Genomic DNA, 15,646 nt, shown 5'->3' with positions numbered 1-15,646 from the left:
AAGTAAGCATTTCACTGTAAAGTCTACACATTTTCTATTCGGCGCACGTGACAATCTTTGATTTGATTTGAAAAATTACATTCCTTAGTAAGAAAGTCCCCAATCAATATTTTAAATTCTCCTAGCGGCACAGTATATACTGTTCTTGTGGTGTCAGGTCACAGATATTGTGTGTTCATACTTACAACAGTTAATAGTTATATTTATTGTAGTGTTATTTGCTCCACCAGGTCAAAACCATTGATACAACTAGTAGTATTTTCCATTTTCTTTGTGTGTGAAAAGAAATACCCTGAAAGACACCAATCACTCATGTGAGACATTACATTTACATTTTAGTCATTTAGCAGACGCTCTTATCCAGAGCGACTTACAGTAGATTGCATACATTTTATTACATTTCATTACATTTTACATACTGAGACAAGGATATCCCTACCGGCCAAACCCTCCCTAACCCGGACGACGCTATGCCAATTGTGCGTCGCCCCACGGACCTCCCGGTTGCGGCCGGCTGCGACAGAGCCTGGGCGCGAACCCAGAGACTCTGGTGGCGCAGCTAGCACTGCGATGCAGTGTCCTAGACCACTGCGCCACCCGGGAGGCCGTTACATGCGGGAAATCATGGTTAAATATCTACTGTATGCAGTGTAATATTGCTCCCAAGAGTCTGACTCTTTCATCCCTACTAACAATGCACTCCTGATGATGTCGAGACTCCAAGACACACACAGCCACACCAAACGTGTGGTTTGTGACCTCGCGATGAAGCTCTCACAACAATACGGAGAGGTTTGGTGCACACAACAATTCTCTTTTCTTTTGTAAAAAGGTCCCTTTTTTGAAGAGCACTGACAAATAATGTGGAGAGAAAGATGATAACTATGGGGGGGGCAGAGCTTTTGCCCAAGCTACTTCAGTTGCATTGAAGAGGACTTAGTGCAGATGGATGGTGCACTACAGAATGTCATGGATATAATTCAAGCTGCCAGCTTAATCAGGATGTTACCAGGAAACAACCTGCAAAAAGGAAGGAGCAATTGTTTGCTGACCCCTAACCCCAGAGCCCATTATAGATTGTCATAAATTATTTTTGCCCCTTTTATGTTGGGTGGCTCAGGATTTCTGCTGGGGTTTCTGGGGAATTCAATGAGGGACACCCAGAGCTTAATGCTCAGGAAAGAAATGGATTCCCAAAATCCACATGCATTAGGCACCTCTTTCTCATAACCTCACATGGACAGATTAAAGTGTAAATCTCCCACCAAAATAAATCATCTTTGGGTAATTTCTTGATGGCACTCGGAGGTTGGGCTATGTTAGCTGTCCGAATTTGGTTGAAACTGGTATTTTTTATAATAGTTTTATGAGTCTATGTGTTTTTTCTAGGCCCTAAAGTAGATTTTTAGGCAGCCACCTTGTGTCATAGTGGTATGACTTTTATGTAAGTTATGAACCAGTTTTACTCTGTTTATAAACCCCTCTGTTTGTTTATTAGTTGACATTTTAATGTTTCCAGTGCTGAGGCACTTTATTTCCTGCCTGGTACTCTGCATAAATTGACATTGAATTGAATGGTTGAGCCCATCTCTGACATTGGTTAACATGTCAATCAATTCAAATGCTACCATAGTACCTTGATCTCTTACACACACATTAGGACATTCCTGTAACACCTACACCTCAAGTACAAGCATACCTTGAGTACCAAATTGAAATCAAATTAACTGGAAAAATCTGTGAAATCCATCAGCCACTTTTGTCTCTGTGTGTTCATTTGACCTGTATGTTATTTTAGGCTGTCAATCCAGGTGTTCTTCCTTCTACTGGAGAGCATCGAAGAACTATTCCACAGAAGATAAAGAAATGTGTACTGGGTCTCATTAGTTGGTGATAGCAAACGTAAAAAAGTGGTCAGGTAAGCTGTTTCCTTCATTAGAAATTATATTGGTCTTAAGTTTGGCTGCAATTCTTTTCATTATCAACCAGTGTTTGTGGAGCTGGAGGAAAATGTATTATCCTGCCGCCAAGGGCTCTCACTTTTAAATTAAGTGTCATTCATTTAAGTGTCATTGCAGCACATCTTGGTTTCTAAGGGTTTTTGAAAGACACTGGATTGTCATAACCACACTTTGCAGCTGAATCATGGTTGTTCTAGCTTTTGAGAGTCAGGTAAATTCAACGGCTATGTGGCATTTGGAACTAAAGTGACCACTTGTCTTGTGATGTTCCATTTGTGTACACTATAAAGATCTAAAAACATGTATCAATAAGTGTTGCCATCGAAAGCAGGAAAGGGAATAACATCTTGCCCAATTATGTCCTTTTTGCCAGATTGATCAGAACTACTGTCACCTAGTTGTCAGCTTGTGAGTTGTGAGTGTTAGTCCTGCCATGGCCTTTGCCATGTGTTTACTGTGTGTGGTGTGGCTCATCCCTAATGTGGAGTGTACTGAGAACAGCTGCTGTGCTCTATACCCCTGACCTTTTGGGCTGCTGGACTGAGCCCCGGGGTCATGGTGATGGCTCACTCCGCTCTATATGTTCGGCAGCCTTTGTAACGCCAGGGAAGGCTTGAATGGAGAGGACCTTGATACATGTGGAGCAGTCGTCCTTCACCAGCTTCAGAGGTTGTCAAAGACCACGTCAAAGGGTTGGTTGCCTGTTACCTGAAGAGATAGTTAGCTTTAACTTATCGACCACCGAGCCCAGGAAAATAAGATAAGGCTTCTGTGAACTCTGCACCAGATATGTGCAATAATATGCAAATATGTGCAATAAGATCACAGGTAGAAAACAGTTTTAATTGGTCTTGCTGTTTCAGGGTCCCTCAGTGTTATATTTGCTAAATCTTGCAACTAGCCTGAGTGAGTCAAGATGGGGATATTTTGAACTCTCTGTTCCTGTAATAAATGTGAGCTATAATTGAGTCATTCAGACCAGAGATATCAGTGCTCTACAAGTGACCGAGTTCAATAGACCAATCTTACCGTCGAAATGAAAAGTGAACTGATTCAAAGAGGAATTCCAGACAAAGAGCAGATTAGTTCCTGTGTGTTTTTCTTGGCAGTTAGAGTAGAGTTTAGATGTCGGGGGTGAGAACACATTTAGAACAGGTTGAGATTGGATCGAATGGCCGTGAACTGGCCTCCATCCTCCACAAATGTAACGGAAATTTGTGTAACCTCCAGCAGAAGCCTAACTCTGTGTGTGTGTGTGAATGTGATGAGCAAATTAAACTCTATCTGTGACTTTGGTTTCTTTTGATAATCAGGAGCTCCACATTGAACCATAGCTCCAAGCTCTGCTATGGTCTGCTAAATAAAGTATCCTGATATGTTTTATACCCTACTGTGGTCGCTTGACTTTTTCTCAGTATGTAGCCAACTTATGTGTCGTTAGGTTAACTTCCATTCACAAATATCAGTTAAGTTCCAATTCTTGTCAATATATCAAGATGTCAAACTATACCACTTTTTATTTGTGTGTACCATGTGTTTTTCTTTCCATCGACAAGGTTTTTCACCATACATGCATGAATGAGCAAAAAACATGAAGAACATGATGGTTTGTGAAGTGTTTACAGTATATAGATAAGACAGTATAAGTACATTTTCTCACTGTAAGGAAAGATGTTTATGTTGTATCTTACTATGTTACATATCCATTCAGACGACAGGCCTGTGTTCCTCACGATGCTGTGTGTCTCCACCCCTGTCCTCCACACTGCAGCTCCTGTCTCCCACCTGACGCTGCTCCTCTGTGGGATCCCTGGTTCAAGCACACCCTTCTGCTGAAGGACCACCATGTCCTCACCACCGAGCGCCTCGTCCAGCTGTTCACTCCACTGCTACTGCCGCACAATGCCTCCTATAGCACCAAGGTATGCATCTCACAATACACTAGTACAGTTTCTTTTACATACAGTACAGACTCCAGGAGGTTGAATCCCAGTTTTTTTCCACTTCTGGCTTGTTACTGAAGCAGTCATCATGCACTGCAAGCACATAGGGCTCTAAAGTGCTACCGATTTGGTTGCATATGCTCTAAAAATGTTGTTTTGCGACCTGGAATTTTTATTTGGGAGCACCAGTGCCCTAAAGACAAAAGCGAGCGCATATTCGTTAGCATCATGGTTGTACGGAAGAGTATTAGGGCCAAGTGATGAAAAAAAAGGGATAGGTGGTGGTACCAGATTAGGTTTTTTGCACGTATAGTACTTTGAAAACTTGAAATACAAGGATAAAGTTGAAACTTTGAGAATAAAGTTACAATTAATGGTTACTGAGCCTGTAATCAAATCCACAAATGCTGATGCTCCAGATACTCAACTAGTCTAAAGAAGGCCAGTGTTATTGCTTCTTTAATCAGAACAACAGTTTTCAGCTGTGCTAACATAATTGCAAAAGGGTTTTCTAATGATCAATTTGTCTTTTAAAATGATAAACTTGGATTAGCTAACACAACGTGCCATTGGAACACAAGAGTGATGGTTGCTGATAATGGGCCTCTGTACACCTATGTAGATATTCCATAAAAAAATATGTCGTTTCCAGCTACAATAGTCATTTACAACATTAACAATGTCTACACTGTATTTCTGATCAAATTTATGTTATTTTAATGTACAAAATATTTGCTTTTCTTTCAAAAACAAGGACATTTCTAAGTGATATATAGGCCATATCTCAATCGATAGAAGTAAAGAATTCTGGTACTCCTACATTTTATACGTTAGGACACCATTGCTACCAATGAAAAGGTTCATTTAGAGCCCTGCAAGCACATGTCATGCATTACAAGGATATCTTTAAAACATGTAGCGACACATACAGTGTTAAACCTCAGACAACACGATATCAGGGGCTTTCGTATGTTAGTTGTCTTTCAAAGATAGCAGCCATTGTATGGACAATCGGTGTTAAGAAGGCAATAGCACTTTGGGCCTCTTTTCCTCTGTGGGTGTGAAACATAGTGATTCCCATTCATCAGATTACTACACAGGGTGACCTTGACCGAAGGGAGACTCTGACCCATGCACTAATCGCAAATAACAGGCTCTGCCCAGACTCCTTTCATCCTGTGGCTTATTCTCCTGAAAACACAGGCCTTTAATTTGTTATTAGCTGAAGTATTGCTGTGGCCTAGGCCCGTGTGAATGAGGCAGGCATTAGACCTTCTTCACAACCGAGGCGGGAGTCTTTGAAAGTCGCTACTCATTGACCTTGCAACAGAGTATGCCTAATTAAACGGCCGATGAAATTACAGTGACTATTCACCAGGCCCACAGAGGCTGAAATATCGAGATAAGAGCATCTCATCTTCCTTCCTGAATCGTCTCTGTTACTTTCTTTGTTTGTGTGCTTAGGGTTTTCATTGTAACTGAGACACATGTAACTGTATCACAAACCAAATCAATGTGTAGGTCTATACAGATTAATCTCTTAACATTTGATGAAGGAGTGGGAAATATTTGTTCTTCACAACAAAGGATAAGTTTATTTCTTGTAATATAATCAGTTTTGAAAAATAACTATCTTATTTGTATTCAATCATCTGACGCAAGACAGAGAGGCAGAGAGCGTCTGTAGAGGCTCTTGAAAATATGAACTGACAAAGAGAAGGGAGGTGCCGCCATCCTGATCATCATGTCCAAGTGCACCAGGAAGAGCTTGAGTCTCTCTCTTTTTCTCTCTTTCTCTCTCTCTCTCTCTCTGAACAGTAAACATTACACTTACAAAAGTTCCAAAATAATAAAGACATTTCAAATGTCATATTATGTGTGTATATATGCACAGTGTGGTAATGATGTGCAAATAGTCTCTCTCGCTCTTTCTCTTTCTTTCTCTCTCTCTCACAAACACACACAGCAGCTTATTCTCCTTCACTCTCATACACGAGAGCAAACTGAATTTCTATTCACGTCTTGCCACACAGCCTTCACCACTCTAACAAACGGGAGCATGCAGCTCGCATGCACACTCGGAGGCCCTTTGAGTATTCAAGGGCCAACAGTTGCATTCATTGATATTTAAAATGCAGTGGTTTGGGTTTGTGAGAGCTCTCTCTGCTCCGTGGTACATTTGACTATATTTAAAAAGAGAAATATCAGGAATAGGGATCAGGACATTTTTGATTGTCAGTGTTGAAGAGGAGATCAGATTGGAGTTGGTGTTTGTTCCCCTCTCAGGATATGAAAGCCTGTACACACTGTCAGTCTCCCAATGACCTGCCTATAACAACTAATATTGCACATGTACTTAAAGTTTGTCTGTGTCTAAAATCCTCCTGATCATCCCCTTCATATTAGTGCTCATTAAAAGTTGTGAACAGCCTCTGAGCTGAGAGGCAGCCTTTGAAGACAAGAGCGGGCCTATCTTTCAGATGATGATGGCTGGTTTGATACGGTGAAAGGAATCTGTATGTCATCACGCAGTATCCTCGTCTCCCAGGAGATAAGTGGAGAGGAAGGAAGAGAGCAGTTTGTCTCTATCCTCTCTGCCAAGTGGAGATATCTTAACGTATTTCACATTAATGTGAGGATGATTGCATTCTTTAGGCGCTTGTCTAATCTCATGGGAGGGGGAGAGAGAGAGAGCTGTGCAGTGCTCTGTCAGGATGTGTGCAGTGCTCTGTACCACAGCCAGGCCTGGTAGATTACTTGTTTAATTGGTAGTAGTTCAATTTGACTCTCCCTTCACAATGTGGAAGCAATTAGAATGTGGTTTTAATTTGCCATGGTTGCAGGCCAAAGTGCTGCTGAGGACACTTTTGTCCCGTTCCAGTGAGGAGTGCCCCTCGGTGGAGGTGGCGCGTGAGTCGTCATCCTGTGGCCTTCCCTCATTCTCCTACGACAGTGCTGTGGAGGTCCGCCCAGTCAGACCTGCTCAGGAGCACTGCAGGAATGCAAGGTCATTATTGTTCTCTCCCCATGTCTGGCTGGCCACTTGGTACAGTAACCCATGTGCTAGTCCAAGTAGTGATGCATCACTCTCCAGGTTATAATAGTGAACTGTGTAACCAGTCAAGACTAAAACTAATGAGGGAAGTTGGGAGTATGACCCTGTCCAATGATGCCTGTGTTTTTAGACTAGAACTATTTCAATCAGAAGCAATTTGCAGATGTTGCAAGTTTAGTTTTCACAACATCACAAACAGAAAAAAGTCAGTAATTGCCCAGCGAGACATAGAGGGTCGGGATGTGAGCAATGGTAGAATGGTGCCATTTCAGTTAAGTATGAGCAATCGCTATACTGAAATTAAACTTCTCTCATATGACAAAGAATCACAACACTTTTAACGTAGGCCTCTTTCTGAATCCCTGGCAGCCTGTCTTCATAGGGCCCTCTATTAAGACAAAGGGAAACCCAGAGTCCCAGCCTCCCCTGTCTCTGAGCTCTGTGTGGGGCTCCCTTTCTTACAGGACTACAAAGTGGTGAAGAGGACAGCCAGGACGAGAGCCCCGTGGAAAGTATTCCTATTGGAGGTAAAAAGGCAGTGCTGAGCCCTGCATTCAGAGTTCTTGTGTGGCGTTTGTTTTCCTCTCACAGCCGCTGATAATGGGCTCTTTTAAATGGATGGCTGTGGCAGGATGATCAAGGTCAAACTGGGGTTAAAGTCCCACCTGAAGAGCTGTGCAATTCCTCTAATTATCTTGGAGAAACAGTGCATGTTTTCAGCCGGCCAGAGCAGAGGCGTGGCCAAATTGATAATTCACACCCATATAATGCAGCGGTTCCATTGTCAGGACACTGGGGTGTAGCTAGAGATCGGCCATTGGTTCTCATTATCTTCTAAACAATGCTATGCAGCAGCATACTTGAAAAGGCGAGATGTGAAGGCATGCTGAAAGCGGCCTGGGTTCCAGTTCACACCAGAATCTCAGAAACACTTGGCTAGCATAGATTTCATACTGAGCATTTCATCTGTGAGCATCTCCAAGAACCAGTCCAGTTTCAAATCACAACTAATCAAAAGCAAAATACTTTTTGAAAAGAGACATTTGCAGTCCAGTTTCATGGCTGGAGCCACTGCTGGGCAACAGTGAGTGTTGTCTATCTGTTACCACACACTGTCAGCACAAACGGAAGGTAATGAGTTAAGAATGTGTGGCTGTATATGCTTAAAGTGACATGCATTTGTTATTTCTACAGACAAAACAACTACAATGAACAGATACTTAGATATACAGTGCCTTCGGAAAGTATTCAGACCCCTTGACTTTTTCCACATTTTGTTATGTTACAGCCTTATTCTAGAATGGATTAAATAAATAAAAAATACTCATCAATCTGCACACAATACCCCATAATGACAAAGCAAAACAGGTTTTTAGATTTTTTTGCAAAAGTATTAAAAATAAGAAACTGAAATGTCTTTTTTAAATAAGTTTTCAAACCCTTTTGCTATGAGACTCGAAATTGAGGTCAGGTGCCTCCTGTTTCCATTGATCATCCTTGAAATGTTTCTACAACTTGATTTGAGTCCACCTGTGGTAAATTCAATTGATTGGACATGATTTGGAAAGGCACACACCTGTCTATATAAGGTCCCACAGTTGACAGTGCATGTCAGAGTGAAAACCAAGCCATGAGGTCAAAGGAATTGTCCGGAGAGCACAGATCTGCGGAGGGACAGATCTGGGAAGGGTACCAAAAAAATGTCTGCAGCATTTAAGGTCCCCAAGAACACAGTGGCCTCCATCATCCTTAAATGGAAGAAGTTTGGAACCACCAAGACTCTTCCTAGAGTTGGCCACCCGACCAAACTGAACAATTGGGGGAGAAGGGCCTTGGTCAGGGAGGTGTTGTCACTCTGACAGAGCTCTTGAGTTCCTCTGTGGAGATAGGAGAACCTTCCTGAAAGACAACCATCTATGCAGCACTCCACCAATCAGGCCTTTATGGTAGAGTGGCCAGACGGAAGCCACTCAATAAAAGGCACATGACAGCCAGCTTGGAGTTTGCCAAAAGGCACCTAAAGGACTCTGACTATGAGAAACAAGATTCTCTGCTCTGATGAAATCGAGATTGAACTCGTTGGCCTTAATGCCAAGCGTCCCGTCTGGAAGAAACCTGGCACCATCCCTACTGTGAAGCAGGGTGGTGGCAGCATCATGCTGTGGGGATGTTTTTCTGCGGCAGGGGGAGACTAGTCTGGATCAAGGGAAAGATTAATTGAATAAAGTACAGAGCGATCCTTGATGAAAACCTGCCCCAGAGCGCCCAGGACGTCAGACTGGGGCAAAGGTTCACCTTCCAACAGGACAACGACCCTAAGTACACAGTCAAGACAACGCAGGAGTGGCTTTGGGACAAGTCTCTGAATGCTCGGACTTGAACTTGATCAAACATCTTTGGAGAGACCTGAAAATAGCTGTGTACTGACGCTCCCCATCCAACCTGACAGAGCTTGAGAGGATCTACAAAGAAGAATGGGAGAAACTCCCCAAATACAGGTGTGCCAAGCTTGTTGAAGCAGCCTCAAGTCTTCTTGGGTCTGCTGCTACAAAGTACTGGGTAAAGGGTCTGAATACTTATGTAAATGTGATTTTTTAAATTTAATTTTATACATTTGCAAAAATGTCAACCTGTTTTTGCTTTGGCATTTTGGGGTATTGTGTGTAGATTGATGTGGAGAGATAAAAATGATTGAATCCATTTTAGAATAAGGCTGTAACGTAACAAAATGTGGAAAAGGTCATAGGGTCTGAATACTTTCCGAATGCACTGTATTTGTAACATAAATGTTACATTGTTTAATCAATTCTGTAAGGCCAAACATTCATTTGTTGCCCACAGAGTCCAAAGTATTCGATCATTAGCCAACTTTTGACATTCCCAGCCTGAAACTGGGATTAAAACAACTATATTACCATTACCGTTAGCATGGTGGACAAATTTTACAACCTTTCAGCTTCTCTATTGATTTTAAAGCCTGTGTAGTTGTCAAATATGATACCTAATCCACTGTATATGGAAGTAGTTAGTGTTTTATTTAAAGAAAATCAATCAATCTCTTCTGAGTAGGGGGACCTGCCAACCTGATACAGCGATAATATGGAGGGTAAATATGGTGTCGTGGAAACTGTTTCTCCTCTTGGCGTGCGCATGTACACTACTTACATACACAGTTTAGCCTGCCCTGCTCTGAAGACCCAAAGAGCCAGCCATCGGTGCGTGTTGTCTCATCAAACACACAGCCTCTGAAAGTTGGAAAGTTGGGTCTTGAGTCAATATTTAAGTGGGGCATTTTGTGTTTTTTGAACAGACGACAAAAGCATATCAGCTGCTTAAACAGTCTGCCACGCAGGAGAGGCAGCAGAGCTCTGGAGACGAGGAGGAGGATCTGTCAGAAAAGGGGAATTGTCGCCCATACCACCCCACACTACCCCTCCACTACTCCACTGTGGCCTAATCATCGGTCAACACTGACCATATGGCTCACCGTTCCATAAAGAATTGTTACTAGTGTCGTATAGAGAATATACCCACCGTGTGTACAGATTTTTTTGAGTCAGTCAAAGGACACAGCTTTCATCTGTGCTTTTCCTCTTCATCCATTTACATATACAGTACCAGTCAGAAGTTTGGACACACCTACTCATTCAAGGGTTTTTCTTTATTTTTACTATTTTCTGCACTGTAGAATAAGAGTGAAGACATCAAAACTATGAAATAACACTTGGAATCATGTAGTAACCAAAAAAGTGTTTAACAAATTCAAATATTTCTTCAAAATTGCCACCCTTTGCCTTGATGACAGCTTTGCACAATCTTGGCAACCCTCAATTGGGTTGAGGTTGGGTGATTGTGGAGGCCAGGTCATCTGATGCAGCACTCCATCACTCTCCTTCTTGGTCAAATAGCCCTTACACAGCCTGGAGGTGTGTTTTGGGTCATTGTGCTGTTGAAAAATGTCTTATAGTCCCACTAAGCGCAAACCAGATGGGATGGTGTGTCGCTGAAGAATTCTGTGGTAGCCATGCTGGTTAAGTATGCCTTCAATTCTAAATAGATCACTGACAGTGTCACCAGCAAAGCACCATCACACATTCTCCATGCTTCACGGCGGGAACCACATATGCAGAGATAACCCGTTCACCTATTCTGCGTTTCACAAAGACACGGCGGTTGGAACCAACAATCTCAAATTTGGAGCAGATGCACATTTGTGGCCTGCTGGAGGTCATTTTGCGGGGCTCTGGCAGTGCACCTCCTTGCACAAAGGCGGAGGTAGCGGTCCTGCTGCTGGGTTGTTGCCCTCCTACGGCCTCCTCCACGTCTCCTGATGTACTGGCCTGTCTCCTGGTAGCGCCTCCATGCTCTGGACACTACGCTGACAGACACAGCAAACCTTTTTGCCACAGCTCGCATTGATGTGCCATCCTGGATGAACTGCACTACCTGAGCCACTTGTGTGGGTTGTAGACTCCGTCTCATGCTACCACTAGAGTGAGAGCACCGCCAGCATTCAAAAGTGACCAAAACATCAGCCAGGAAGCATAGGAACTGAGAAGTGGTCTGTGGTCACCACCTGCAGAATCACTCCTTTTTTGGGGGTGTCTTGCTAATTGCCTATAATTTCCACCTTTTGTCTATTCCATTTGCACAACAGCATGTGAAATTTATTGTCAATCAGTGTTGCTTCCTAAGTGGACAGTTTGATTTCACAGAAGTGTGATTGACTTGGAGTTACATTGTGTTGTTTAAGTGTTCCCTTTATTTTTTTGAGCAGTGTATATTTAGATTTGTTTAACACTTTTTTGGTTACTACATGATTCCATATGTATTATTTCATAGTTTTGATGTCCTCACTGTTATTCTACAATGTAGAAAATAGTAAAAATAAAGAAAATTAGTAGGTATGTCCAAACTACTTGAATGAGTAGGTATGTCCAAACTTTTGACTGGTACTGTATGAGAATACGCAACACAGCTTATCATGTAATAGATTTATTGATTGATTGATTTAATTTGCCAGTTAAAAAAACACATATACTGTATACACATTACATACATTTTAAAAATGTGACCGGGATATTACAAAACACTCCCTAAATTCCATGGTGCAAAAACATTCCAACATTTAGACTACATAGATACCGATACATTACATACAGACATGAAAAAAGTTGTTATATTGCTCGATCATTAGCCAACTTTTGACATTCTTTTTTAAATTTAATTACGAAGATAGATGAACAAATCAAAATGTTTGATCTGTCTTGTTTGCTCTTTAAGGAATAAATGATGGCTATGAAGTGGATAGTGGGAGAGTTGAGTACTCCTCTCATCAAGACCCCTTGGTAAGAACATTATTCTTCTTCTTCACTCCCTTTATGGGAAATAGGCCACCAGACACCAAAGTGGATGATGTACATTTGCATGTGGCTCTAATAATTCCCAGTTAATTTCCATTAGATCAATGGTGTGCCACCCATTAACTTGTGCATGAAAACAAAAGGCCAGACTGTTATCAAGCCTAAAGTCTGCTCTCACTATAGGGTTCATGTTTCAGGAGGCTAGCTTTAAAAGCAGACCGTTGTGGTACTACGTGTACAAATTGTGTTTATACAAATATAAAATCAAGTATATTATAATAATAACTGTTTTTAAAGGAAGACTCACAAGGATGAGTTTTAAGGTGACACATCCTTTTAATTTCCAGAGCTTCCACACGTCCTGAATAGCATTTAGGCTGTTCAAATCAAAGCTTTGAGTGGTAGGAAAAGAACATCTAAATAGCTCCATGTTTTCACACATCTGAATATCAACATGACTTCATCAAAATCTGCAATTGTGCGGTCCCCAGAGCGCCTCTTCACCGGGAGCCCATTTGGGAAGGTAATGGCTGCGTAAACGTTATGAGGAATAATCTTCTCTGATTTCATGTGATTACTGGGCACCACGCTGACACAAGGGCCCAATGTGTTCGTCTCCCTGTCCAGGCCAGCGGGCTCTCCCAGTCTACCTATTAGCAGAGGAAAAGACATAATGGCCCAGCTCTATTGAGGCGCTGCTGTCTGCCAGTGCCAGCCCAATGACTGAACCTCTTTAATAAACATGAGCCAATTTCAGACTCCAGACCCTCTCAGATGGCTCCGTCTCCACCGTCATTAAGGCGCATGTTAAGCCCAAATCTAAGGCGATAAAACAAGTGTAAATGTAGAGGAAATGGCAAGAATCACAGCTCTGATTGGCCACTGGGGTCGTGGTGGTCCTGTGCATAAATGATTGAAATGGGACTAATGAGTAGTTTTGCATGCTTGACATCTAATCTGGTCAGGGAAAGAGTGAGCTGTTGTAGGGCGACTACTAAGAGCGGTCACCATCATACCTCTTTCCTGCTCCTCTGTGATGTCCCCCCCCCCCCCTGGATGCTTATGTTTTAAGCATTCCACTTACCACAGTCACTTCTTGCGCTTTATTGCTTCAACAAGTGGTCTCGAAGTCCTGCACTTGAACGGAAACATAACACTGCAGAATGCTCTGCCCTTCTCTTTCTCTCTCTCTTGTTCTATCTCAATGTCTCTCTCTCCCCATCTCTTTTCCCCTTCCTCTATTCCTCTCTGTCACTCCTTCTCTTACCATCTCCTTATGTATTTTCCTTTCTTCCCCTCTTCTCCCTTTTTCATTATTTGCTTTATTTTGTCAGTGAGCCGACAAATGCCATCAAAATACTCTGGCTGGAATCAAAATAAAAAACGGCCTCCACTCTGTTGTCTTAGACAATAATTATGATTTGCCAGTTAAGCCTAGACTACAGCTGAGGGATTGTAGTTTAAAGCAGAGGCTTTGGTGAAAAAAATGCATTTATAGCCCTTTGTGTGGCTCCTCATTATGTGTGGGCCCGATTCATTAAGTAATTGGTTTGCAGTTGTTTACATGAGTATTAAGGCTCTCTATTCAGGAGCCTTTGAGAGATACATTGTGCAAATGTTGCATGTTATGAATGCAGAATGAGAGGCGGGGGCCAGTCCTATTGGCCAAGCACTACACTCGGCTGAAAAGCAAGAGAAAAGCGCTGGGTGCTGCTTTGCATAGCAATGACTCTGCCTTAATACACTTTAAAGATTAAATATATGCAGTCTATACAAGATACAAAGAGATACTCTTAACACATTTATATGTGCTCATTTCACTATTATGGCATTGGAGAGAATTGAGGTCTTTCATATTCCGTTTTTTTTCTCTCGCCTACACACAATGTTTTTCAGCAAGACACTTTATAGAATGTGCTGTTTTATTGTATTATGAATCACGGCCAAGCAGACAGATCTGCAACAGTTTTTTTAAGGATTCATCCATTAAAAATCTTTTGCTGCCATTGTGAGTGGTAAAGCAAAATCACTTTGTGGTTGAGTGGGGCTGAAAGGAATAATGCAGGAAGGAGTGAGACTTAATAAGCAGCTGCACTCCATGTAAAGACCACTTGTTCCCCTTTGTCTGCGGGTGCATGCCTCTGCTTCCTCTTCTGCAAGAATCTTTGTGCTGTTTTTCTTCCTTTACTGTAGGCATTTCAGATGGTGTTTCTTTTCTCTTTTATTTTTTATTCTGTTTTTTCCTCTTTTTTTGGCCTGGCCTTGATTTTAGGAAGAAATTATCTCACTAAAAAAGCAACAGAAAACGTAGGTCCACCCACACAGACAGTGTGGTGAAGAAGGTGCAACAGCGCCTCTTCAACCTCAGGAGGCTGAAGGGATTTGGCTTGGCCCCTAAAACCCTCACAAACTTTTACAAATGCACAATTGAGAACATCCTGTCGTGATGTATCACCGCCTGGTACAGCAACTGCACCGCCTGCAACCGCAGGGCTCTTCAACGGGGAACAACTACCTGTTCATCCCGCTATCATCCAGAAGGCGAGGTCAGTACAGGTGCATCAAAGTTGGTACGAGAAACTTTAAGGCCATCAGGCCACTGTTAAATAGCCATCACTAGCCGGCTACCACCCTTTTACGCAACCCTGCACCATAGAGGCTGCTACCCCATATACATAGACTTGTAAACACTAGTCACTTTAATAATGTTTACATACTGCTTTACTCATCTCATATGTATATACTGTATTCTATTCTACTGTATTTTAGGCAATGCCACTCCGACATTGCTTTTTTAACTTTTAGATTTGTTTTTAGATACTACTGCGCTGTTAGATACTACTGCACTGTTGGAGCTAGGAACACACGCATTTCGCTACACCCGCAATAACATCTGCTAAATATGTGTATGTGACCAATAAAATTTGATTTAATTTATCTCTCCCTCCAGTCATCAGTGGCTGCTATGTTTGTGATGCCGCGTCCCTGCTTGACAAAAACCTTTACTTGACAATTCGTGTGTGGAACGTTCTCTTGGACAACAGTATGTGCTCAGGCATTCACCCCCCAATCACTCAGAAAAAGTGTCATAATCAGAAGTTAGCCCTCTGTGGAAGAGAGGCAAGAGGAAATGATGTGTGTGGCTCTCGCAGAACACAGGGAGGGAGAGCAGGAGGGAGAAAAATAGAGAGATTGCCCCAGAAAGAGGCAGGTAAAGAGACCGACGAACATGCAGACAAACAGAGACAGATTAGACAGAAATGTGGTAAAGGACTTTTGGCAGTGAAAGACCCACAGGGACAAACTGCTTTATTTCAGTGCAAA

At 42.2% G+C, this 15,646-nt stretch overlaps 1 pseudogene; it reads left to right on the top strand.

Annotated features, from left to right (window-relative positions):
- The window catches only part of LOC129811545 (centrosomal protein kizuna-like), a 29,793-nt pseudogene extending 14,534 nt beyond the window's left edge, over positions 1-15,259 (top strand).
- The last annotated feature ends 387 nt before the right edge of the window (positions 15,260-15,646 follow it).

This window comes from Salvelinus fontinalis, chromosome 15 (genome assembly GCF_029448725.1).
Source record: "Salvelinus fontinalis isolate EN_2023a chromosome 15, ASM2944872v1, whole genome shotgun sequence".
Classification (NCBI taxonomy): domain Eukaryota; kingdom Metazoa; phylum Chordata; class Actinopteri; order Salmoniformes; family Salmonidae; genus Salvelinus; species Salvelinus fontinalis.
Note: the sequence above shows the minus strand (reverse complement) of the source record. Positions and strands in the feature narration are given on the sequence as shown.